General features: G+C 37.8%; 1 long non-coding RNA gene across 1 annotated transcript in view; it reads right to left on the minus strand.

Annotated features, from left to right (window-relative positions):
* Positions 1–27,537, minus strand: part of LOC125092296 (uncharacterized) — a 124,238-nt gene that overhangs the window by 47,078 nt on the left and 49,623 nt on the right. The window contains exon 2 of the long non-coding RNA XR_007124864.1: positions 17,049–17,292. This is a non-coding gene — a long non-coding RNA (uncharacterized LOC125092296). The remainder of the gene's footprint in view (positions 1–17,048; positions 17,293–27,537) is intronic.

Raw genomic sequence — 27,537 nt, forward strand, 5'->3', positions numbered from 1 at the left:
TCAGTCCACTGTCAGTGCCCTCCTACACTTTTCAGAGGCCTTACTTTGACCAACAGAACAGAAGCAAATATGATTCAAGCAAGGACTTTGAAAAGTTCTTGTGTACGGGGACTTGCTGCTCTTAGGGCACTCCAAAAATCATGTGAGTAAGCCTAAGCTAGCATGCTAGATGATGAGAGGCAACATAGGGGCAGACTAATGTCATCCTAGCCTTCCCATATGAAGCCATCACACACAAGCCAGCCCCAGTCACCACCTACTGACCACATATGAAATCAGCCAGGCCTGGCTCAGACCAGAAGAACTGTACAGTTGAACTCAAATCAAATATCCAACCTGCAAAATCATGATCTGTTATGGACCAAATGTTTGTGACACCCCCCCATTCCTATGTTGACCATCTAAGACCCAATATGACTGTACTTGGTGACAGGGCCTTTACCAAAGTAATTAAAGTCAAATGAGGTTATAAGGGTGTGGCTCTAATTCAAGAGAAAGACATCAGAGAGCTTATAAAAAGAGACACCAAACAGATCACTCCTGTAGTCTTCCCTCTATGTGTGTGTATATGTATGTGTGTGCACACATACACACACATACATCAAGAAAAGGCCGAGAGTAAAGAGAAAGAAGGTAGCCATCTGTATGCCAAGAAAAGAGCTCTCGCCAGCAACCACCCATGCTGATACCTTGATCTCAGACTTAGAGACTCCAGAACTGTGAGAAAATAAATTTCTGTTATTTAAGCCACCAAGTCTATGGTATTTTATTATAGCAGCCAGAACTGACTAATACATCATCTAAATGCATGGTGGTGGTTTTAAGTCACAACATTTGGGATAGTTTGTTACACATCAAAAGCTACTGAATATTCATATGTTGTTGATTAATGCATATACATAAAATTAAAAAATAATTGGAAAACAGCCCCAAATATTCCTCTGAGTGGTGGGATGATATGTGATTTCCATTATTTTCTTCTTTTATTTTCTTTTTTTTGCAGTAAACACATTTTTGCAGTAAAACATCTAAAAATATCATTGGAGTAAAGCAATATGAAAGACTAACTTTTATTTTTATTTTTTTTTAAGATTTTTTTTTAATTTATTTGAGAGAGAGACAGTGAGAGAGAGCATGAGCGAGGAGAAGGTCAGAGAGAGAAGCAGACTCCCCATGGAGCTGGGAGCCCGATGCAGGACTCGATCCCGGGACTCCCAGGATCATGACCTGAGCCGAAGGCAGTCGTCCAACCAACTGAGCCACCCAGGCGTCCCAAAGACTAACTTTTAAAGCAGCAATGGAAATTAAGGATGAGAAAAAGACAGTCTAAAGCTGAAAGAAACAACCATGAACTGTGGGTTGGAATGAGAAAGAGCATCCAGGGATTTGTAACGTCGACTTCCAGAACAATACTATTGAAAATGGCTATAAAGAAGATGTCAAAAGGTTTTGCCTTATGTCCATATCTGGTCCTGGCACAGGACACAGAAATATCATAAGCCAATTGCCCTTCGTAAGCCCCTCCACCTTGATCACCTCAGCATCCTCAATGCCCAAGAGCTTCATTATGTCTTCTCAGAGAACCAGGCCAAGGAAGAGAAGGGTGGACAGAAACAGGTATTCTGTTACATGGTTTCTTTTGCTGGGATAGCTTTTCCTCAAATGAAAGTTAATCAGAAGCAATCAGTGTAATACACCACATCAACAAAATGAAGGATAAAAATCATATGGTTTTCTCAAAAGATGCAGAAAAAGCCTATGACAAGATTCAATGTCAACTCATTGTTCTAACCCAACTTTGTTCAAAAGTCTGAACAAAGTTGGGTTAGAGGGAACACAGCTCAACATGGTAAAGGCCATACTGGAAAACCCTCAGCTAACATCAGACTCAATGGGGAAAAACTGAGAGCTTTCCCTCTAAGGTCAGGCACAAGACAAGGATATCCATTCGCACCATTTTATTCAACACAGTACTGGAAGTCTTAGCTACATCAATCAGATAAGAAAAAGAAATGAGGGATCCATATTGGTTAAGTTAAGCTGTCAGTATTTGCAGATGACATAATACTTATACATAGAAAATACTAAAGACTCCCCCCAAAAAGTACTAGATGTAATGAACAATTTCAGTAAAGTAGCAGGATACAAAATTAATACCCAGAAATTGGTAATGTTTCTATATACTCAACGAAGTAGTAGAAAGAGAAATTTTAAAAAAACAACACATTGATAGTTATACCAAAAAGAATAAAATACCTAGGAATAAACTTAACCAGAAAGGTGAGCGGGGGGGGGGGGGGTGGGGAACGCCTGGGTGACTCAGTTGGTTAAGTGTCCGACTCAATTTCGGGTCAGGTCCTGATCTCAAGGTCATGGGTTTGAGCCCCACATCAGGCTCCACACTCAGTAGGGAGTCTGCTTGAGATAATCTACCTCTCCCTCTGCTCCTCTTACTGCTCACACACATATTCTCTCTCAAATACATAAATCTTAAAAAAAAATTAACCAAAAAGGTGAAAGACCTGTACTCTGAAAACTTGAAAACACTGATGAAAGATATTGAAGATGACACAAATGGAAAGATATTTCATGCTTAGGACTGGAAGAATTAATATTGTTAAAATGTGCATATTACCCAAAACAATCTACAGATTCAAACAATCCCTATCAAAATACCAACAGTATTTTTCATAAAAACAGAATAATACTACAATTTATATAGAACCATAGAAGACCCTGAATAGCCAAAGCAATCCTAATAAAGAAGAACAAAGGTGGAGGCATCACAATCTCAGATTTCAAGACACACTACAAAGCTGTAATAACCAAAACACTACATCAAAAACTAATGATGTACTATATGTTGGCTAACTGAAAATAATAATAATAATAATAATAATAATAATAATAATAATAAATAGTATTATACTGGCACAGAGACACATAGATCAAGAGAACAGAACGGATACCCCAGAAATAAACCCAGAATTATATGGTAAATTAATCTATGACAAAGAAGCAAAAATATACAATGGAGAAAAGACAGTCTCTTCAATAGCTGGACAGCTACATATAAAATCAAACTGGACCACTTTCTGACACCACACGCAAAGATAAACTCAAAATGGATTGAAGACCTAAATGTGAGATCGGAAACCGTAAAAATCCTAGAAGAGAACACGGGTAGTAATTTCTCTGATATCAGCCACAGCAATATTCTTCTCAATATTTCTCCTAAAGCAAGGGAAACAAAAGCAAAAATAAACTATCAGGACTACGTCAAAATCAAAAGCTTTTACACCACAAAAGAAACCATTAACAAAACAAATAGACAACCTACTGAATGAGAGAATATATTTGTAAATATCTAATAAGAGGTTAATATCTAAAATATGGGAATAACTTACACAACTCAACACCAAAAAAAAAACCCATCCAATTAAAAAATGGGCAGAGAGAGGACTGAAGTAGACATTTTCCCCAAAGAAGACATACAGATGGCCAACAGAGATATGAAAAGATGCTCATCATCACTAATCGTCAGGAAAATAGAAATCACAACCACGATAAGTTATTACCTATTCCAGTGAGAATGGCTAAAATCAAAATGACAAGAAACAACAAGTGTTGGTGAGGATGTGCGGAAAAAAGGAACCCTCTTGCTGCTCATTCTCTATTGGTGGGAATGCAAACTGGTGCAGCCGCTCTAGAAAACAGTATGGAGGTCCCTCAATAAATTAAAAATAGAAATACCACAGGATCCAATAATTCCACTATTGGGTATTTACCCCAAGAAAATGAAAATGCTAATTTGAAAAGACCCTTATGTCTAATGCAGCATTATTTACAACAGCCAAGATACAGAAGTAACCTAAGTGTCCATCAATAGGAAAGTGGGGTACAGAAAATTTGGTGTACACACAAACACACACATACACACACTGGAATATTACAAAACCATAAAAACAGATTATATCATGCCATCTGAAACAATATGGATAGACCTAGAGGGTATTACACTAAGTGAAATAAGTCAGAGTGAGAAAAACAGACACCATACGTTTCTACTCCAAAGTGGAGTCCTTAAAAAAAAAAAGAAGAAGAAGAATAAACAAAAAGCAGAATCAGAACTATAAATACAGAGAAAAAACTGATGGTTGCCAGAGTGGAGGGGGTGGGGAGCTGGACATAATGGGTGAAAAGGAGAGGGTGATACTGGCTTCCAGTTATAAAATGAGTAAGTACAGGAATAAAAGAGCATAAGAAACAGTCAATGATATTGCAATAGCAATGTAACAGGACAAATGGTAGCTATATTGTGGTGAACACAGCATAATGTCTAAATTTGTCAAATCAGGGACACTTAACTGAGTTAACTCAGTCAGTTAAGTGGCTGCCTTCGGCTTAGGTCATGATCCCAGGGTCCTGGGATCGAGTCCTGCACCCGGCTCCTTGCTCAGCAGGGAGCTTCTCTCTGCCTCTGCCTGCTTATGCTCTGACAAATAAGTAAATAAAATCTTAAAAAAAAATTGTCAAATAAGTTGTACATCTGAAACTAAGTGTGTCAACTATAATAAAAAATAAATTAAAAATGAGAAAAATCAAAGAAATTTGAACATTGCCTAGAATAATATTTTAGAAAATAATTTTGTAAGGTGTGAAAAAATTAGGAGTATAGAGCTCATGTTACGGGTTCTAAAATTTTTAAATAAATATATTTTACACATTTTAAAATAAAAATTTTCATGAAGTAAAAATATAAAAAAATTTGGGCACCTGGGTGGCTCAGTGGGTTAAAGCCTCTGCCTTTGGCTCAGGTCATGATCCCAGAGTCCAGGGATCGAGCCCTGCATCGGGCTCTTTCTGCTCAGTGGGGAGCCCGCTTCCTCCTCTCTCTCTCTCTCTGTCAAATAAATAAATAAAATCTTTTAAAAAAAATTTTTTTAAATTTAAAAATTTAAAAATAGGTAAGCCACAGACGAGGAGCTAATATACTCCTAAAACATATGTAGCAGATAAAAACTGGTAACCAGGGCATATAAAAAGAACTCCTACAACAGAATAACGAAAAGACATTTCTTGAAAAAAAAGTGAACAAAAATTGAACCAGCTACTTCATGAAAGCAGGACATATGAATAGCCAATAAACACATGGAAAGATCCTTCACATTATGAGTCCTCAAAAATGCAAATTAAAACCTAAGGAATTATCCACCTTAATGGTTAAAATTAATAAGCCTGACAATACCACATATTGGCAAGGACGTGGAGCAACTAAAACTCTTAAACATTGTTGATGACACAGCAAAATGCCACAGCAACTTTGGTAAAAGGTCTGCCAGTTGCTTATGACACTGAACAACTGCTCTCTGACCCAGCAGTTCCACTCCTAGGTATTTACCTAAGTGAAACAAATATCCACAAAAACACTTTCACACGGACTTTCAAAGCAGCTTAATTTGTAATAACCCCAAACCGGAAATTGTCCAGGTGTCCATCCATAAAATAATGGATTTATTCATGGTATGAACTTCCAAAGCAGGCAAAACTAGTCTATGGTGGCACAAAATCAAGGCAGTGGTTTTCACTGGGGAGTGTGTGAAGGGTTTGACTGGGAAGGAGGAGGTTACTTTCTGCAATGATTGTGATACAGTTTCAGGTTACATAGGTGTATGCATTTGTCCAAACAACAAGTGTATGTTTAATATTTTTAACATCAATATATGTAAATTTTATCTTAAAATTTAAAAATCTGTAAACAAAACAGTTAATAAATAAACCTGGGCAAGGAATAGCAGGAACACTAGAAGGAACTTTAAGTCTGAGGTACAGAGATCCAAAACCGTAGAACAGGTTCGGAGAACTACAAGGATGTTGTCCAATAACTAAACAAGGAATCTGGCACTGCTCGTGTTTATAGCTATCCTCAAGAGAAAATTAGTTTTCATGATCTCCAACGTGAAATAAATACTGATTGGTTTGTAACAATTCCAAGGGAACGATGCAACCCTTTGATACACAAAAATGCCTTTGATGCATCCAAATAAGCCTCTATCATTCTCTTTGAACTGGTATGTACTTCGGAACTTGATTACTATGCTAGTTCTGTTCTCCATGCCAAGCCCCAGCATCATTCAAGAGAGCTTCCATATCTATTCAGATCTTCTATCCAACTTCCTACTCACCAAGTTTCTTGATTACCAGGGTACTCAATCACTAGTCTATTACAGCCTCAAATTAGACCTTGCCACACATAAAACTATAATAACCCTCAAATCTGTTATTTTTAGTAACTATTTATTATTATTTCTCTTAATGAGAAATATGGGATTCGAACTCATGACCCTGACATCAAGAGTTGCATGCTCTATTGACTGAGCTAGCCAGGCACCCCAACCCTCACATCTTAAATACCACTTTCGTAAAAATGGTATCTCTTGATTTTCTTCATACTTCTCTGATCATATCTTTCCAGCTCCTTTTGCAGACCTCACTAGCTCAGTCTACACCCGCAAAGTGTTATTAGCCAAATAATTCTGTCCTTGGCTCTACTCGTCACTATACACACGCTCCCTAAACAATCTCACCCATGCTCATGGCTTCCCCACCATTTATGATAATGACTCTCAAATGTCTATTGTTGGCTTTGACCTCTCTCATGAGCTCCATCCTAGTACATAAGTTGCCTAATTAACTTTCCTACCTAGACATCCTAGAGGGTCCTCAAATTTACTACATCAAAGAGAGCTCAATGTTATTCAGCAAATTTTTTGTTCCTCAATATGGTAATGGCATCATAACCATGAAAATGGAAGTCCTCATTTATTCCTGCATTCCCTTAACTAGCCCTCCACAGCAAGGGCTCTATGTCCTGCCACTTCTACCATCTTCATTTTTGGTGTATAATATACTTTATTTTAAACTTTTCTCCAGCTTTATTAAGGCATAATTGACAAATAAAAATTGTATATTTAAGGTATACAATTTGATGTTTAGATATACCTATACATTGTGAAATGATCACCACATTCAAGCAATGAACATATCCATCACCTCACATAGTTTTGTGTGTGTGTGTACGTACACTTAAGATCTACTTTCTTGTATGCTGGTGGTTACCAGTTGCTGAGAGGTGAGGGAAATAGGGTAATGTAGATCAAAGAGAACATACTTTCAGTTATAAGATGAATAATTTCTGGGGATCTAACGTACAGCATGGTGATTATAGCTAATACTATATTATATACTTGAAAGTTGCTAATCTGAATAGATCACCACAAAAAGTAAATAGTAATTATATGACATGGTTAAGGTATTAGCTAACACTATGGTAGTAATCATTTTATAATATAGAAGTGTATCAAATCAGTACATTGCACACCTTAAGCTTACACAAAGTTTTATGTCAATAATATCTCAATAAAACTGGAAAATTCTACTCTTAGGAAATTTCAAGTGTACAATATAGTATTATTAACTAGAGCCACCATGCTGTACATTAGGTCTCCAGATCTCCTATTCATCCTGCATAACTGAACTTTGTACCCTTCAACCATCATGTCCGCTTTTTTCCCACCCCTCAGGCTCTGACAACCACTATCCTACTCCATGCTTTTATAAGTTTGTTTAGATTCTACATGTAAGTAAGATTGTACAGTATTTGTCAATCTATGTCTGGCTTACTTCACTTAGGATAATGTGTATTTCTAACATCTTCATCTTTTTCACACCTATTCATTCTCCCTGCAAAATTTCATTCACTCAATTTGTTTTTCTTCTTAAAGCAGGTCCATGCCCAGCATGGGGCCCAACATGGGGATTGAACTCATGACCCTGAGATCAAGAGTCAGATGCTTAACTGACTGAGCCACTCAGGTGCCCCTCAATTTTTCATCTTAAAACCTGGGGAGTACAATCACGTGTGGCTGTGTGTGTGTGTGTGTGTGTGTGTGCGCAGAGTGACATGGTACTCATCTAGTAACACAGGCATTCTCATACTTGACTGCTCATTAGAATCACCTAAGGAGGGGGCATCTGGGTGGCTCAGTGGGTTAAATCCTCTGCCTTCAGCTCCAGTCATGCATGGTCCCAGGGTCCTGGAATTGAGCCCCACATCAGGCTCTCTGCTCAGTGGGGAGCCTACTTCCCCCCCTCTCTCTCTGCCTGCCTCTCTGTCTACTTGTGATCTCTGTTAAATAAATAAATAAAATCTTTAAAAAAAAAAAAAGAATCACCTAAGGAACTCACACAATTCTGACTGAACTGGTCTTCAATGGGATCCTGGCATGATACGGGAAGATTCCACTGCAGCCACGGATGACAGTCATTGGTCAACTATTCAGTGATCCTTTATCTTCTGCAGAATAAAGGTCCCCTTCTCACCTCAACTATATTTCCAAATAAATATCACGCTTCATCAGTCCCTGAAAACTTCTCCACTGGCACATTAAACTATGTGCAATCTCCCAACCTTCTGTTTTCATTATTGCTTCCACCCTGTCCTCCCTCCTCACCTAGTGAATAAGCATCTTTCAATTCTTACAAAGGTTTGCTGATTCCCTCCCTTCTAGAAGTTACCCTTGACTGGAATGTACCCTTCCCTCTAATATGCTCCATTGCAGTTGTACAGATTTCTATCACAGCAACTAAACTGGTTTTTTCACTGTTGGTCTCTTCCGTTTTCAACCGTCACATTCTGAGGTTAAACCTCCTGTGTTAGCTATCCTAATGATCCCAGAAGCCAGGACATAACAGCTGGATGATACATACTAATTCAGTAAGTAAAACACCAATTCACATTGTAAAGATAATCTAATCACTTCCAATCTCCATCTGTCCTTGGTCCGTAGATAAACTGTCAGTTGATATGTTAAGAAAATGTACTCTCAAATAAATAAACAAAACCTTAAAAAAAAAAAAAGAAAATATTTTCTGTCTACCTCTTGGCTATTTAATTGTCTTCAGTGACTACACTATTTTTTTAAAGATTTTATTTATTCATTTGACACAGAGAGAGAGAGATATCACAAGTAGGCAGAGAGGCAGGCAGAGAGAGAGAGGGAAGCAGGTTCCCTGCTGAGCAGAGAGCCCGATGCGGGGCTCAGCCCAGGACCCCGAGACCATGACCTGAGGCAAAGGCAGAGGCTTCACCCACTGAGCCACCCAGGCACCCCTTCAGTGTCTACAAACACTATTACTGCCTTCCTGGCCCTGAATTTCCAGTTACATGATTCTTCAAACTGACTTCTGTGCCCCATAGTAGGAAAACAAAATAGTAGCAGAAAAGCCCCAGTGTTCAGAGTTTAAATCCCTGCTCCTCTTCTAAGAACTGTACAGGCACAGGCAAATTCATTCAATGTCCTGAAGTTCAGTTACATCATCTAGAAGCACCATGAGACTAAAAGAATGTCTACCGGGGCATCTGGGTGGCTCAGTGGATTAAGCCGCTGCCTTCAGCTCAGGTCATGATATCACGGTCCTGGGATCGAGTCCCGCATCAGGCTCTCTGCTCAGCAGGGTGCCTGCTTCCCTCTCTCTCTCTCTCTCTGCCTGCCTGTCCGTCTACTTGTGATCTCTCTCTGTCAAATAAATAAATAAAATCTTTAAAAAAAAAAAAAAAAGAAGAATGTCTACCTTGTTATCACCACACTCATTCAGTGCCAGGCACCCAATACAGATTTTAAAATGACAATAATAAGGACTATGTTTAAGAGTTATTAGGAAGAGATTACCTAACTGTAAATGTATAGTTCTTAGAAGAGGACTCATCATATAAGATATTTAATAAATGGCAACACTCATACTGTATCTCAGCTCCATTGTTCATTCCTTCCATACGGTCAGATGACACACTTACCTATCCCCAAATACAGCCTAACTTGATACAACTCTGTCTTTCGGGCCTGGGCCCTCTAGCATATGCTATATTGCACATGATATAGTAGAGCACACTGCACAGCTGGTATGAAATTTTATTTTCTTATTTTATTTTCTAGATTTCATTTGAGAAAAAGAGTAAGAAAGAGAGAGAGAGACAGACAGACAGAAAGCAAGAGGAGGGGGTGGAGGGGAGAGAGAAGTAGACTCTTCACTGAGCTCGGAGTCCAACACGGGGCTCCATCCCAGCACCCTGAGAATTGGGACCTGAACCAAAGGCAGACATCCCGGTACGAAATTTTATATGTTTACATTAAACAAAGAAGAAACAGGTTCAACTTCTCACAGATTTAATGCCAATATTGAAAGGTGGAAACATTTTAAATTAACATTTTAAATAATGTTTCATGTCAAAAGAAAAGGTTGGTGTACCTGGCTGTCATTAAATCATTTGTCACAAAATTTATGTTGCAAAATTTTCCATTTGGATCCTTGCAGGTATCATGTTGGAGGTGTCCTGCGTTTCCTATTCACTGGTTATTTTTAAGATGTTGAGATAGAGGATAGATATTTTGCTTATTTTTAATGAGGTCAAATGTTCAGGTGAAAAGCTTTCCTAAGGTACATTCTTAAGCCAGTCTTTGGGGGAATTCAAGGACTCCCAAGACTCAACTTGCTAACCCCCCAGTGGCTTACAAGATTTTTACTTTCTTGCTGATAGAAGACAGTGGGACACAATGAACTTTTAAAACTTTAAGTTTTAAAGAATAATCAATAATAAGAGAGGGAGAGTGCTTATTCACCGAAGTATAAGTATATAGATGCAAATTGGACATGTAGATGGAGCAGATGACATCTAGAGACTATAAATTCCATTACCAAACTACCTTAAAATAAAAGAAATCACCTATTTTAAGGAATCCTAGAACTACTGCATGGAACACTGGGTGTGGTGCATAAACAATGAATCTTAGAACACTGAAAACTAAAATAAAATTATTTAAAAAAAAAAAGAATCCTAGGGTCGCCTGGGTGGCTCAGTGGGCTAAAGCCTCTGACTTCGGCTCAGGTCATGATCTCAGGGTCCTGGGATTGAGCCCCACATTGGGTTCTCTGCTCAGTGGGGAGCCTGCTTCCTCCTCGCTCTCTGCCTGCCTCTCTGCTTACTTGTGATCTCGCTCTGTCAAATAAATAAATAAATAATCTTTAAAAAAAAAGAATCCTAGAACTATTTGGTCAGAATTATGTTAGAGTTTTTGAAGATATTCAAAGATTTACGAGTATGAATCATCTTGTAAGTGTCTGTGACTGTCACTGATTGTAAACCTCAAAATGTGCTAAGCTACCAAACATCTTACCCACTGATATAGTATAATTTTTAGAGGATGTGCCAAACTTAAGGCAAACTGTACTCACTCAAAGCCATCCTCAGAAGATCAGAAATGAGTACACAAATGCCATGATCAATCTGAATTTCAGATGATTTATAATTGGGGAAATACCTGCATCTACCTAACTCACTCTTGGTCATAAAGATTGACTAAAAAGAAAATTGAGAACCTTCATCAATGATATGAAGCTGAGACAGAATTGACACAAAACTTGAAGAAACCCTATTATTCTCAACAACAGTTTTATTGTATTTCAAATTAATTCTCTTTTTAATTCCAGTATAGTTAAATACTGTGTTATGTTAGCTTCAGGTCTATCAAATTAATTCTCTTTTAATAAGTAAAATTGTTCAATCTGGCTCTGTACCTATTCTATATGCTTCAGTATAACTATTTTTTAAATTTTTTGGCAACCCCACAGAATGCCATTACTACTATTACTACTACTACTATTGCTAGTTTTAGTTAATGGCTTATAATAGGTACTGTTCCATATATTTTCACCTACATTATCTCATTAATCCCCATAAGAGAACTTGGAAATCTGTAAAACACCTCTGTTTTTCAATTGATAGTATTGAGTCTCAGAGGATTTAAGGGATGCTCAATGACACAATCAAGAGAGAGATATGAACAATCAATTCATATCTATGCACATGCTGCATTTCACCCATTTGGGATGGATGGATGGATGGGTGGATGAACTGACTGATCTAAAGTAGTAGTGTTTTGGCCATGTGATGGTGTGGTAGGCAAAATAATGGCCACTGAAAGTTGTCCATGTCCTTATCCCAGAAACCTGTGAATACGTTGCCTTACATAGCAAAAGAGACTTACAGATATGATTAAGAATTTTGAGATGGGGTCATCATCCTGGATTATCTGGATGGGCCCAATGTAATCACAAAGTCCTTACAAGACAAAGGAGGCAGGAGAGTCTGTCAGAAAAGAAAATGTGATAAAGGACACAGAGGTCAGAGTATGATCGCTGAAGGATTCAGGCAACCTCTAGAGGCTGGAAAAGACAAGGAAATAAATTCTCTCCTGGAGCTCCCAAAAGGAACACAACTCTGCCAACACCTTGATTTTAGCCTAGGGAGAACCATTTTGAACTTTTAACCTCCAGAACTGTAGGATTATAAATTTGTGTTCCAATACTAGGGTTTATGGTAATTTGCTAGAGTGGTAATATGAAGCTAATAGAAATTAAATGGAATAAGATGTTTAACAAAACAGCCATCTTTAAAAAAAAATCTCTGAATCTTAAAATCTATAGCAAAAATATCTGGTTTATGAAATTTTTATTGACATCACCAACACAGTCTCCTCTCTCATGTCCATGATCTTTCTTTCTCTTCTGTTTCTCCATGTCAGATTAATAGAATACCTCAGGCTGATTCTTCTACTGATACTACACAAATACTAAACTAAAAGGTAACACAAGCTGAAATATAACATATATAGACTAAATTTAACCCTACTGTTAGCTTTTCCTCCCAAAAAAACCCTTACCATCACACTGCTCTACAATTTTCTCCCTAACCCACCTTTGATTATCCATCTATGGGCCTTTGAATATAAGCATTCCACCACTGGCAATGCCTCTCACATCTTCTCTGCTTAAATTCTACTAAGTTTTCAGTTATCCTTGTTGAATTTGAGTCCCACTTTGTTCATTCTATCTTTCCTGAATACCAGAATAGTTCTTCGTGAACTCCTATTTCTCTCAAATACAATATATTGACTGATATGCCAAGCACTTCCTGTCAATAAAATGTCTACTCTGAAATAGATAATCTCTTACTTGAAGTATTTGTCTCTTCTCTCCAGTCATCTACAGATTCTTTGAGGAAGGTTAGAGTACTTATATCACACTGAAAGTGGTTCCTGCTTCTCCTGTTGTGACTCTAAACTTCATTTTTCTCAACTGTCAAAATGAGGACCTGTATACAGGTCTCCATGGGTTTCTGTGAGGAATAATAGATATGGTATATGCAGAATTTCTCAGGACCAGCAGAAACACTCTTTATTTATTAGATTCTTACCTCCTTCCTGTTCTTAACAAGTGATTACTGAGTATTTGCTGACTTGTCATCATAATATCTTCATCATTCTTACTAGGGTCTATCCCGATTTTTTAGAATTACATGGCCCCAAATTATTATAAAGCCATTTCTGATCCTGTTGAATAATTTAAAAAAAAGATGTCACCTTTTCCTGTAGAAAAGCACATACCTAGAGAAAAATCTGAAGGCAAATTTTGAACCATCCTTGGGAGGATTCTGAATCATATGGTATCTGCTCTACTCCTTATGTTCAATAGTTTTATAGCTCTGGTTTCAAAGAACAGACAGGACACACAGAGGACATCACTTCTGACTCTCCAATTTCTAGTTTGGCACATGCCATACTATACTTCCTGGCCTTGAGATTAATGGTATTTACCAAAGAGTCTCCAAAACCACTGCATTTCTGCCCCAAGTTTTCTTCTATTCCCTCCTCTTGACTCCTTAGTCTCTACTTGAAGTTGCCCAAATTGGAGCATAACTGTAAACATCAAATTTCCAGCAAATCTATCAATGGCTATAGCTCTGTTTTGTCTCCAGGACCCATCCACACTCTTCATGAGATAAAACTGCTGCGTAAGGGACCAGGAGAGTGGTTTGAAATAATTAACCCAACTCTTTTTTTCCTCTTAGAAATGTAAATGTATCTCAAAAGCCAGATATGATGTTTATCGATGTGTCTTAACCATGGAATTTGCATGACCTGCCCCAAATTATTACTGAAAAGGTTTTGTGTGCTTTTTAAAAAAATCAGGATGTTTTTATTAAATTGACTACAAAAGATAATAAATGTGTGGGTTTGGGGGGCAGTATGTTTAACCCTCCTCTTTAACACCATCCAGTGTTCTGGTAGAGATCAGAGATCCTGTTCTCCATGTGGCTCAGCCTCTATACACATCTAGTGTAGATGATTAAAGGCATTAGCTTTATTTTTTTTTTCCTCCTTGAAATGCTCAATACAAAATGCAAATATTATGTTTCCTGGGGTCAGTATATAACCTCTTTGTCCTATCAGTCTGGCTTGTTCTCTCAGTACCGCCAAGGATTCCAGGAACTCTTGAAAGGAATATTAATATGGACTTACTAATACGGACTTAATTGATCAGTAACATAATTAAACCATTAAATGCCAGTACAAGTGTGAGGAACAGACAACCAAACTTTAATAATGAGCTTCCAAAAGGATGTAAGAAAAACGCTCTCATGTGTATTGTACATTCTCCTTTCACTACAAAGAAGTGCTGTAGACAAAAGACCCTCTGATCACTGCCCAGAGAATAATTGGACCACATAGCTCCATGGTGATGAATTAAGAGTTTAAATTTAAAAATTAAATAAAATAATAATAATAAAATTAAAAATTCATGTTGATGCCAATATGTTAGCCTATCAAGTTTTTCTGACACTTCTGTAAATTACTGTTGAGAGTATTTTGGGATAGATGTTAAATGTGCTCTGTAGGCAGTTTAGGGGAAAAAAATCCAATTACTAAAAATACTCCACCCCCCCATACCAAATTTAGGCACCATCACCATCTTCAATTATCTGCAATAGCCACATAATTTACTGATTCACTTCCTTGATGTACATATGTTGAATGAAGTCTATCTGCTTATATATTTGAAAGAGTCTGCACTTACCCACATAGGGCCACATTCCACACCCACACACACAGATTTCAGTGTAGGCGCCCATAAGCCAGACTGAGGAGGTTCATGACTAAATCAGAATTGTAGAAAATGTTAATCAATATTTTCTCAATATTTTAACTCCATAGGATCTTTTTCCTTTAACTTTTGGCATCAAATGAGTTTTGCCTGCCAGCTTGCACCAACATAGCACACAGCATATTGAACACTGAATTACAAAACACGAATGCCCAATTCTACTGTTTCCTGGTAAGTATGTGATGGCGTTACACAATAAATGCCATTATTCTGCTCAGGTGGAGAAATCCTCTCTATGCTAGAAACTGACAAACTTCTCACATCAGCACTCTGCTCAGGGTCAGGCCACACAGCACCCACTTGAAGCAAATGTGATTCCCGTGGAGAGAGAATGAACCCCACCACTATACCATTAGGCAGACCTTCTGAGGTAAGCAGGAAAGGTACAGCATTATCGGAGATCTATGATAACTGTAATAGCTGTTCACAGTAACAGCATTTATTGAATGTTTACCAGGCCGTGTTTTAAGCACCATCTTGGCTACACTTCCTCAGAAACAGACTGAGGAAGAAATTGCATGCAGCAGCTTTACTGGAGATTCTCTCATTATCAACCCCTGTGAGGGTGTGAGGGAAACAGGACTGGGTAGCAAGAGAATTTGGGCATAGCAGCTACAGAGAGGCCATAGCCAATGCCACAGGGAGCTTAGAGGCTGGATGGCCCTTCAGAATTGACCTGCATGGAGGCAAGAGGACCTGACAAAACTTTTGGCCTTGTGCTGACCCTCAAGATGGGGCACAACCTTGTTCAGTGCAATTCCTTTCAGGAGAGGACATGTCCCAAAGAAGGATTCATTTGTGAGCCACTGGCAGCCAACTAGTGCCTCGGTCCTAAAGCAATTATCTGTAGTAACCCACAGCAGCCCACTTCTGTGTGTCCTACTGTGTCTTTCACCTAGTCTTCACCACCATTCCACAGAGCAGATGAGGAAATGGAGACTCACTTATTGGTAACTTAGGGAGCTGGGACCTTAGCCCAGTTCCAGCCTTCAGTCCCCACCCTCTGAAGGCAGGGTATAGCATTCTACTACTCTCAATTAATGCTTGATGAATTAAGAAGACAAAATGGGAAGTAAGAGATTATTTCAACTTTATAATTTGGGTAAAATGTCTAGCTTTAGGAAAGGAGTTGAAATCCATTGGTACCATGAAACTTATTTTAAAAATCACAAAGCATCACTTGCTGCTTTAGTTTTCCTGCCAACTGAAGTTCCAACTTATGTTAAAGCTGGGTGTGGGTATGAAGAGGTTCATTATATAATATTCTTATTTTAGTAAAAGTTTAAACATTTTCAAGTGACCATTTTTGCTAAAAAAAAAAAAAAGTCATAAGAACCAGAGTAGTTTATGGGTCAGTTCTATATGATATTAAGGGGGGGAAAGTTAATTCTAATGTAATCCAAAGTATTCCAACTGAACAGAAAAAGATGAAAAGCTCTCTAATGCATTTTACGAAGCCAACAAGACTTTACTGCTAAACCCGATAACAAGAGTTAAAAGCATAGCCCATCAGCACTTATGAATATGTATGAAGCATTCAAAATAAAATATTCAGATATAAAGTCAGAAGACTAACACATTATGTCCAGGTAGGGTTTATTCTAAATATAAGAACGGGAAAATTATCATAAAAGGTATAAACAGAATCCATTCTATCAAAAAGTAAAGTAGTAAAGCCCCAAGATAATAACAATAAATGCTAATCATTTGGTAAAACTCAGAACCTTATTAATCAATGTAGCACATAGAACAGGAATAAAAGGAAAATACTTACGGTAGACTTCTTATCAAAAAACCAGTAACAAATATACACTAAATGATAGTTACCAAAACAAGTGCCATGATAAATTAAGATATAAGAACACCTGTCTTTAGGGACACTACTTTTGCAACATATATGTGTTAATTTGCTCAGTTTGCTATAACAAAGTCCCACAAACAGCATAAACAGACTTAAAAAAAAAAAAAACAGGAATGCATTGTCTCACGGTTCTGGCAGCTTGAAGTCTGAAATCAAGGTGTCCACGGGGCCTCACAAGACCTCTTTGGTTCTAGAGGTTGCTGGAAAAACTTGATGTTCCTTGGCTTCTGGGTGGATCACTCCAGTTTCTGCCTCTGTCTTCACATGGCCTCCTCCGCATGTCTGTGTCCAAATGTTCCTCTTAAGAACAGAAGTCACTGGAAGAGGGCCTTCCCTAAATGTGGTATCACATCGTCTTATTTTGAGTACATCTGCAAAGACAGGTTATGAATTCAACATATTTTTTAGGGAACACAATTCAGCCCATAACAGTCTATTAAAACTTTAAATTCCATTCACTTTGGCCCACTTCTGGAAATTTCTCCCATAGAAATAAAAGCCCTTCCTTTATATTTAGTAGATTTATATATATATAATAACATTAATATTATAAATGTTATTTATATGAGCATATATATGAGCATATGAGCATATATAACACTGAAATATATATGAGCATATATAACACTGAAACATATATATAATGTTTAATGTTTATTTTAATGTTGGAAACAATGACATAAATTGAGGAATTGAGGTATATCCACACCATGTACTACATGCAGGAAATAAATATTTTAAATATTTTAAAATAATAAATTAGAGCTGGACCAGTCAGCAAGAAGATACTCTACAAGGTAAATGATGAGTGAGAAATCCATTGCAGAAAACTTTGCAAAGTATGGTCCTAATTTTTTTAAAACAATGAAGCAAAATTCCTATAGCAGTGTGTGAGTGTGTGTGTGTGTGTGTGTGTGTGTGTATACACATACAGATACACATACATGTAAGGTTAGTGTAGATAAAAATAAAGGATTCAAAGTTGTTAACATGAGTTACTTTCTGGGAAAATATATGGGGTAAGAAGGAGAAGAAGAAAAAAGGAAAAGCAAACAAAAATCAAAAGAAAAAAGTGGATTAAATATCTTTGTATGAATATACATCATTAACATTCATATAAAGTTATATAGTTTTGTGTGTGTGTCTGTGTGTGTATATGTATGCATGTATATGTATGTGTGTGTGTGTATTATATATATATATACAGAGAGAGAGAGAGAGAGAGTTTGCTGTACATAAAGATTCCTAAAAGAAGCAGACCTGGATGACAAGTAGAGGGGGCAATCCAAGTAATTACATTCCCTTATATAGTATGGTAGAGAGGTGCAACATACTACAAAGGTGGGAGAAAAAAATGGAAAAATAATGAGCATATAGCAATAGCAAAACTTTGGGAAAATATAATTTCTTTACAACAACACTTTTTAAACATGCTATATGTGTAAAGTAATATTTTAGGACAGTGAAATTATTTTAATTCCTATGATGGAATTTAGCAGAAGAATATGCCGTGGTGTTCTGCAGATAGTATTTTGATTTCCAGCTGCTCTTCCCCAGTGAATTAGTATGAAAACCTCAGTTCTACAATAGTCTACTCCACATAGTTAAGGTGTGAAGTCAAAGTGGTCACATATTTTAGGGGTCAGGGGGGCATAAGATTAATAAGACTACTTAGTCGCAGTGTTTTATCAAATTAGAGTAAATAAGGCAAGTGTGAACTAAAAAAAGAAAAAAAAATCTTAAAGCAGAATAGAGAGAATCCAATGGGAGTTCTCTGAATATGTTCTTTGGTGAATTTACCCTAACTCCCCCAAGTCTTTGGGTGGGGTAAACAAGAAACTGGACTTTTAAGATTTCTATACTTTTTTTTCCCTCTCTACTGTTCTTGAGTTTACCCAGGTAGAAACTGACTGGAGTATTTAGGGTTGAAAGGGTCTTGCACTGTTGGATACATCTTTTTGAGAATTAGAACCTAACGGAATCTACTGTGTATAATACAAACCAATGCACTTTCCCCCAAAGCCACAGCACTAGTGAATACTCATGCTGAGGAAGCCTCTTTATTAAGCCCTACAGACACTAGGATGAGTATGACATAAGGCAACTTTTAACCTGTTTCCAGTCCTAGAAAAGAACTATGTGCACAATTAACCACAATTCAAAATAGAGACAACAAACATATGGTAGAAGAGCAAATAATAACTTAGAAGGACAAAGATGGAAATGTAACTCTGTCCAAACTATGAAACAAAACAAATAAGAACTTAGCACACACAGTGAATTCCAATATTCACCTGTAACTCCAGGAAAGCCCAATAATATTAAATGTTACAAAATCTGTCCCTGCTTGTTCCTGTTGTGTTGAATAGCACAGTTTTGAAAATTCAGGGCATATGAAAGGTGCAGCTGATCAATGGACAACAGTTTTGAGCACTCATTTTGGGCAGGAGGTTGCTCTGGGAAGCACACTTTGTGAAGCTGAGAGGCAGGTGTGCATTCTTTTATACTAAAAATAGCATCTGCAGTTATATCAGATTGTCAGCATCGTGTGAGAGGCAGCTGGTTTCTCAAGTGGGAAAAAGTCTGCATGCAGGTTAAAACTATGAGAACCAAGTTTTAGTCCTGATGTTTTCCTCTGTTTCAGTCTCACACGTTTGGACAAATCATTTACCTTCTGTGAATACCAACAGGAATTCAAAACTCATAGAAAATAATAATTCCATACAACTGGATTGTAAAAAGCCTCAAAAAATATAACATATATAAAAGTGCTTTTACCCCAAAGATACAGATGTAATGAACAGAAAGGCCATCTGTACCCCAATGTTCATAGCAGCAATGGCCACAGTTGGCCAAACTGTGGAAAGAACCAAGATGCCCTTCAACGGACGAATGGATAAAGAAGATATGGTCCATATATACAATGGAGTATTATGCCTCCATCAGAAAGGATGAATACCCAACTTTTGTATCTACATGGACAAGACTGGAGGAGATTATGCTGAGTGAAATAAGTCAAGCAGAGAGAGTCAATTATCATACGGTTTCACTTACTTGTGGAGCATAAGGAATAACACAGAGGACACTGGGTGAAGGAGAGAAGTGAGTTGGGAGAAATCGGAGGGGGAGACAAACCATGAGAGACTGTGGACTCTGAGAAACAAACTAAGGATTTTGGAAGGGGGGGTGGGGGGTTAGGTTAGCTTGGTGGTGAGTATTAAGGAGGGCATGTCATGTATTGCATGGAGCACTGGGTGCAGTGCATAAACAATGAATCTTGGAACACTGAAAAAATAAAATTTGTAAAAAAATGCTTTTATTTGAAGATAAGACATCATTATTAAAGTAACTACTATGTGCAAAAGAAGGTTGATAAAGCAGTTAAACATAAATCTGTTTAGAATGACAACTTCTGGGGCTAAATGGGAGGGTAGGTAATGTGTTTTTTGATCATCCATTCAGTAAAGGAACAAGGAAGTAAATCAGACTTCCAGTTCCATCATGAACTATGAATGACCTTTTGTGATGACAGAGCCAAATCAATTTGAAAAGCTGTAAAATGAAAGGGATAGCGAAATAATAATCTGACATGAAAGGGATGGGGAAATAATCTCTAAATCCATTTCAATTCTCAACTTAAGTCATAATAAACAACTAATTCAATGACAGGTAAATATTTAATGGATGTTATATACTGTGGTTTGGAATAATTAATGTTTGAATCTTAGAAGACAGTAGAATCTGAATTAGAAGACAAGTAATCATAGATTAATAATTTAAAACTCAGAGGCCGTCATTTATTAAAACCATTGCAGGAACTTTGGTTTCAGTTCAAACATGTGAAGAGCTTAGAAGCTGTAATTCCCATCCTTACAAGGAAAAGCTGGACAAGCTATCAACAACTTTTCTTCAACACCTCAGAGAACTGGGACTGCAGGCCTAACTGCCATCCCCAAATCTAACGAGATGGGCTCCTCCAGGAAGACAACTCAGGCATATAATTATCTGGAGCAGAAGCCATTTAAGCTGGAAGGTCCAATAAAACAGAAAATTCAATGAACTGCTGGAGGCTGAGTGTGGACTATCACGAGAGTGAGAAGCTCTTGAGAGCCAAAGTCCCGGTGACAGACCCACACTTTCATATGTTTTCCCTATGGGAACCCATCAGGTTGTCACAGAATCAAGAATCTGGAGAAAGCTCCCTCTACCATATGGCCCTAGCTGGTGTACAGGAAGAGGAGTAGCCATGGTGAAAATCCACCCAGACCCTTCACTCTTAGGGAACAAAAGGTTTAATCTCCCAAGAGGTCTGACATTGATGGCTGGCAGCAGGGAAATCTGAATCAACTTGGGAAAAGGGGGCTCCACTCTGCCATGGCCTCCCTGTGTCAAAGAAAAATCTAAAGATTAAATGTACAGGGGAGAGGATCTCAGTTACACAAACTGGGGACACTGGAGGACAAGCAATGTCCTACAGTAGGGAAAGGATCAGAGAGCATGGGATGAAAAAAGTTCTATGCCTAAAGAAGGGACAGAAACACAGGCCCATAGTCCATCCCCAAACTAAAATTTAATCAGATGATTAGAGGAAGCTTCCCCTTGCCTACACCCCATCACTACCACAATAATGTCTCCAGGAACAATAATAGTGGATTACAGCTGGGACAACAGAGACACACTCTCTCTGATGAGTAGTACAAACAGAAGAAGCCCTTAAGGCAAAAAGGAGCTGGAGAGAGAGGACACTGGAGGAAGTGGAAACCTCTCATACCCATAAGTACAACAAACATCAAACACAACCCAAATACTGGCCAGATTAACATAAATCCTCATACTGAGGATCTATTTAACTCAGTATTTAACACACTATACCACATGTCTGGCTTCCAGCAAAATACTGTAAGGCATGCCAAAGGCAAAAACAAACAATAAGCAGTCTGAAGACAAAGCAATCAGCAAAACCAGACTCAGATATAACACTAATGTTGGAATTACCAGATAATTTAAAATAACTATGGTTAATGTGTTAAGGCTCTCATGAAAAACGTCGATGCAAAACCAGATGTCACCAGAAAGATGGTTAACTATGAGAAAGTACCAAAAGGAAATTACAGAAACAAAATCCTCACAGTAACAAAAAAGAAAAATTCCTTCTAGGAATTTCTTTGATTAGACTTTGACAAGGCTGAGGATGGAAACAGTGATCTTGAAGATAGGTCAATAAAAATTTCTAAACTGAAACAAAAAGAGGAAAAAAATGTGAAAAAAGAACAGACATCTAAGAATTGTGAGACCATATGAAACAGTGTAACAGATGCAAAACGGGGGTGCCTGGGTGGCTCAGTCAGTTAGGTGTGTGCTTTTGGCTCAGGTCATGATCCCAGGGTCCTAGGATGGAGTCCTATGTCAGACTCCTTGCTCAGTGGGGAGCCTGCTTCTCCCTGTGCCTGCCACTCCCCCAGCTTGTGCTTTCTCTAATACACAAAATCTTTAAATAAATAAATATTAAAAAGATGCAAAACTGCAATATTAGAAGAAGAGAGAATGGAGCAGAATCAACAGTTAAATAAGGGCTGAAAATTTTTTCAAATTAATGACAAATACCAAACTAAAGACCAAAGAGGTTTAGAGAAAACCAGAGAGGATACATGTCACACACACACTCTCTCTCCTACCATTATCATATTCAAACTGCAAAGAACTAAAGACAAAATTTTTAAAGCAACCAGAAAAAAGAGCAATAAAATTTATAAAACTCTAACAACCAAGGCCAACTGAAGAAAATTAAAAAGAGCAAAGATACAAAGTACCAACATCTAATAAAAGACAGGTCATCACTACTGATCTCAGAACACTGAAAGGATAATAAGAAGTTACTAAGGATAATAAGAGAATACTATGAACAACCCTATGCCCATAAATTTAGTAACTTAGATGAAACAGACCAATTCCTTGAAAGACACAAACCACCATACATCATTTAAAGAGAAAAAGATAAACTAAATAAACTTGTGTCTATCAAACAGACTGAATTAGTAGCTAAAACTCTCCCAAAGAAAAATGCCAGGCCCGGATAATTTGACTGGTGAACTCCACCATTACTTCAAAGAAGAAGTAATTCCTAAACTACACAATCTTTCTCAGAAAGTAGAAAAGGAGAGAACACTTTGCAACTCATTTTCTGAGGCCATCAGTAATCTAAAACCAGAGAAAGATATGCAAGAAACAACAATTATAACCTATCACTACAGATTAAAAATCTTCAGTAAAATATTAGCAAAATTAAGCTTAATAATGTATAAAAAGAATTATGCACCATGGCTTTGCAGGGTTCATCCCAGGATGTAATGCTGGTTTAACCTTCATCAATTTGTTTGACCACATTAACAAGCTAATAAGAGTATCATGTGGTTATATCCATAGATGCAGAAAAGTATTAAATAACATGCAATACCTGTTCATGATAAAAATTTTCAAAATCCTAGGAGTAGAAGGGAATTTTCTTTTTGTGTGTGTTTATTTTTTATTTTATTTTTTAAAAATTTTATTATTATGTTAAATTAGCCAGCAAATAGTACATCATTAGTTTTTTATGTAGTGTTCAACAATTCATTAGTTGCATATAATACCCAATGCTCATCCACCAAATGTGACTTTTCTTAATACCATAAAGGGTAGGTACGAAAAACTTGCAGCAACTTACAACATTATTTTTAATGGTGAGAGACTAAATGCTTTTCTCCCTTAGGAAGGCAGGGCAAGGATATCCTCCTTTACCACTCTTATTCAGCATATTACTGGAAATACTATCTATTGCAATAAGGCAAGAGAAATAACTAAAAGTTATACAGAATTGAGAGGAAGAAATAAAACTGCTTTTATTCGCAGATGAGGTGTCTATCGAGAAACCTCCAAAGAAACTACCAAACAAAAATAACAATAACAAAAAAGTCAAAAAACCTCCTGGAGCTAAGAGGCAAGTGTAGGAAGGGCACAAGACACAAGGTAAATATACAAAAGTCAATAGCTTCCCCAATAGCAATAAACAAATGGAATTGAAATTAAAACACACACACACACACATACACACACGTATCATACCAAAAAGAAAAAAAGAGCAAGGCAGCAGAGGATAGGAGACCTAAATTTCATCTGGTCCCAGGAATTCAGCTAAATAGTTATCAAACCATTCTGAATACCTATAAACTCAACAGAAGATCAAAGAGAAGAATAGCAACAATACTATGAACGGAAAATCGACCACTTTCTGGAAGGTAGAACATGCGGAAAAGTGAATCCCAGGCAATATACAGGAAGATAGGCCATGGGGGGAGGGGCACCTCCCAATAAGCCGTAGAGCAGCGGAGCACAAAATCGGAACTCTTAGAAATCTGCTCCACTGAGGGACGTTGCTCCACGGACTAAGTGGGGGGGGGGGGACCCTCGCAGATTTTAGTGTGGTCTCAGGTCCCTCAGTGTGACAGAAAGACAAGGGGTGCCTGAGTGTGGCAGAGCTCCCAGGGATTGGAGAGGGGAAGCTGGCTGCAAAGACAGAGACAAAGAGCGGGCTCTCAGCTCAGGGTTGCCATAAACAGCAATCCCCAGCAAAGTTGGGCCACTACTCATCAAGCAGGGACCCTACAAGCGGCATTTTCAGAGAGGCCTGTCCCCTTCCTCCTCCCACCCCTGGAAGGACTGGCACAGGAGCATGCCGCAGGGATCTGCTGGGTTTGGAGACTCCAAACGGGGCCATGTGCCAGAGATAGAAATGCTCAGTCACAGGCCGGCTGAAACCGGAGTATGACTGGAGACCAAGGAGACAGGAGGGATGGACTGATTTTCTCTGAAGATGCACTGAGGGGTGGGGCCCTGAGCTCTCCACTCCTCCAGGCCAGGGATTGGGAAGCCCCCATTTTCATTCTCGTTCTCCAAAGCAATACGGAAAGTGTTCAGGGAACAAGAGCTACCAAGAACAAAATTGTGCAATTATGGCTTGGGAAAAGACATTTGAGAATCACTGCAACAGGCCCCTCCCTCAGAAGATTAGCAAGAACATCCAGCAAAGACAAAGTACACCAATCAATGAGAACTACAGAACTCCAGAGCTAAGGGAAAGCAACACATAGAATTCATAGTTTTTTCCCATGACTCCTCAGTCTTTCAAAGTTTAACTTTTTAAATTTTATTTTTTTCTTATTCTATTTTTGGAAAATTTTTCCTCCTTCCTATTTTAACATGTTTTAACTATTTTATGTTATCAATAGCTTTTTAAAAATCTTTTTTAACTTGCATAGTTAGAGTCATAATCTAAACCTTCACTATATTTAAACTTATTTTTTGAATATATGTAAGTTTTTCTTTCTTAAACATTTTGGGATACAGTTTCTTCTAACAGACCAAATAATACCCTAAATTGAGCATATGGCTTTATTCTAGTCTCCAGCCTGATCACATTCTTTTTTTTTTCTTTTTTTTTTTAAACAACTTCTTATCAATTCCTTTTTTAAAATCTTTTTACATTTTCATCTTTACAGTCACATTCCGTCCTTTCATCATGTTTACCCTTATTTTTGTGTATATATGTAAAAGTTTTTTGTTCTTTAAAATTTTGGGAGGTAGTTTCTTCTTCTTCTTTTTTAAAGGTTTTATTTATTTATTTGACCGAGGGAGAGAGAGATCACAAGTAGGCAGAGAGGCAGGCAGAGAGACAGGGAAGCAGGCTCCCCGCTGAGCAGAAAGCCCAATGCAGGGCTCGATCCCAGGACCCTGAGATCATGACCCAAGCTGAAAGCAGAAGCTTAACCCACTGAGCCACCCAGGCACCCTGAGAGTCAGTTTCTTCTAACAGACCAAAATACACACAAAATCAAGTGTGTGGCTCTGTTCTTTTCTTTCTTCTCCACCCAAGTTCAGGTCTCTTCTGATTTAGCTAGTGTATATTTTTTTGGGGTCACTGTTATTCTTTTAGCATTTTGTTCTCTCAGTCATCTCTTCTTCTCTGGATAAAATGACAAGGAGGTAAAACAACCTCAAATAAACAAACAAAAGAACAAGAGGCAATACTGACTACTAGGGACATAAACAATAGGGAAATTAGTAAGATGTCAGAACTAGAGTTCAGAATGACCACTTTAAAGATGCTACCAGGGCTTGAAAAAAGCATAGAACATACTAGAGAATCCCTTTCTGGAGAAATAAAAGCACTAACAGCTAACCAAGCTGAAATCAAAAAAGCTATTAATGAGGTGTAATAAAAAATGGAGGCTTTAATGCTAGGATAAATGAGGCAGAAGAGAGAATTAGTGATATAGAAGACCAAATGATGGAGAATAAAGAAGCTAAGAAAAACAGAGATAAACAACTACTGGATCACGAGGGGAGAATATGAGAGATAAGTGATACCATAAGATGAAACAGTATTAGAATAATTGGGATCCCAGAAGAAGAAGAAGAAAGGGGGAGGCAGAAGGTATATCTGGAACAAATTATAGCCTGATCTTCTCTAATTTGGGGAAAGAAACAAGCATCAAAATCCAGAAAGCATAGACAACCCCCTCAAAAATCAATAAAAATAGGTCAAAATCCCATCATCTAATAGTAAAAATTCCAAGTCTCAGAGACAAAGAGAAAAACCTGAAAGCAGCTCAGGACAAGAGGTCTATAACATACAATGGCAGAAATAGTAGACTGGCAGCAGACCTATCCACAGCACTAAATGAGAAAAAAAACTCAGCCAAGGATAGTATATGCAGCTAGGCTGTCACTGAAAATAGGAGAAATAAAAAGCCTCCAGGACAAACAAAAACTAAAAGAATTTGCAAACACCAAACCAGCCCTACAGGAAATATTGAAAGGGGTCCTTTAAGCAAAGAGAGAGCCTAAAGTAACAGACCAGAAAGGAATAAAGACAGTATACAGTAACAGTCACCTTACAGGCAATACAATGGCATTAAGTTCATATCTTTCAATAGTTACCCGGAATGTAAATGGGCTAAATGGCCCCAATCAAAAGACACAGGGTATCAGAATGGATAGAAAAACAAGACCCATCACTACGCTGTCTGCAAGAAAATCATTTTAGACCCAGCGATACCTCCAGATTGAAAGCATGCTTATGGACATCAAAAGAAAGCTGGGGTGGCAATCCTTCTATCAGACAAATTAGATTTCAAGACAACGACCATAATAAGAGATGAGGAAGGACACTATATCATACTCAAAGAGTCTATCCAACAAGAAGATCTAACAATTTTAAATATCTATGCCCCTAATGTGGGAGCAGCCAATTATATAAACCAATTAATAACAAAAGCAAAGAAACACATCAACAATAATACAATAATGGTAGGGGACTTTAACACTCCCCCCCTCACTGAAATGGACAAATTATCTAAGCAAAAGATAAAAAAAAAATAATAATAAAGGCTTTAAATGACACACTAGACCAGATGGACATCACAGATATATTCGGAACATTCCATCCCAAAGCAACAAAATACACATTCTTCTCTAATACACATGGAACATCCTCCAGAATAGATCACATCCTGGGTCACAAATCAGGTCTCAACTGGTACTGAAAGACTGGGATCATTCCCTGCATATTCTCAGACCAC

Source organism: Lutra lutra, chromosome X, assembly GCF_902655055.1.
Source record: "Lutra lutra chromosome X, mLutLut1.2, whole genome shotgun sequence".
Taxonomy (NCBI): domain Eukaryota; kingdom Metazoa; phylum Chordata; class Mammalia; order Carnivora; family Mustelidae; genus Lutra; species Lutra lutra.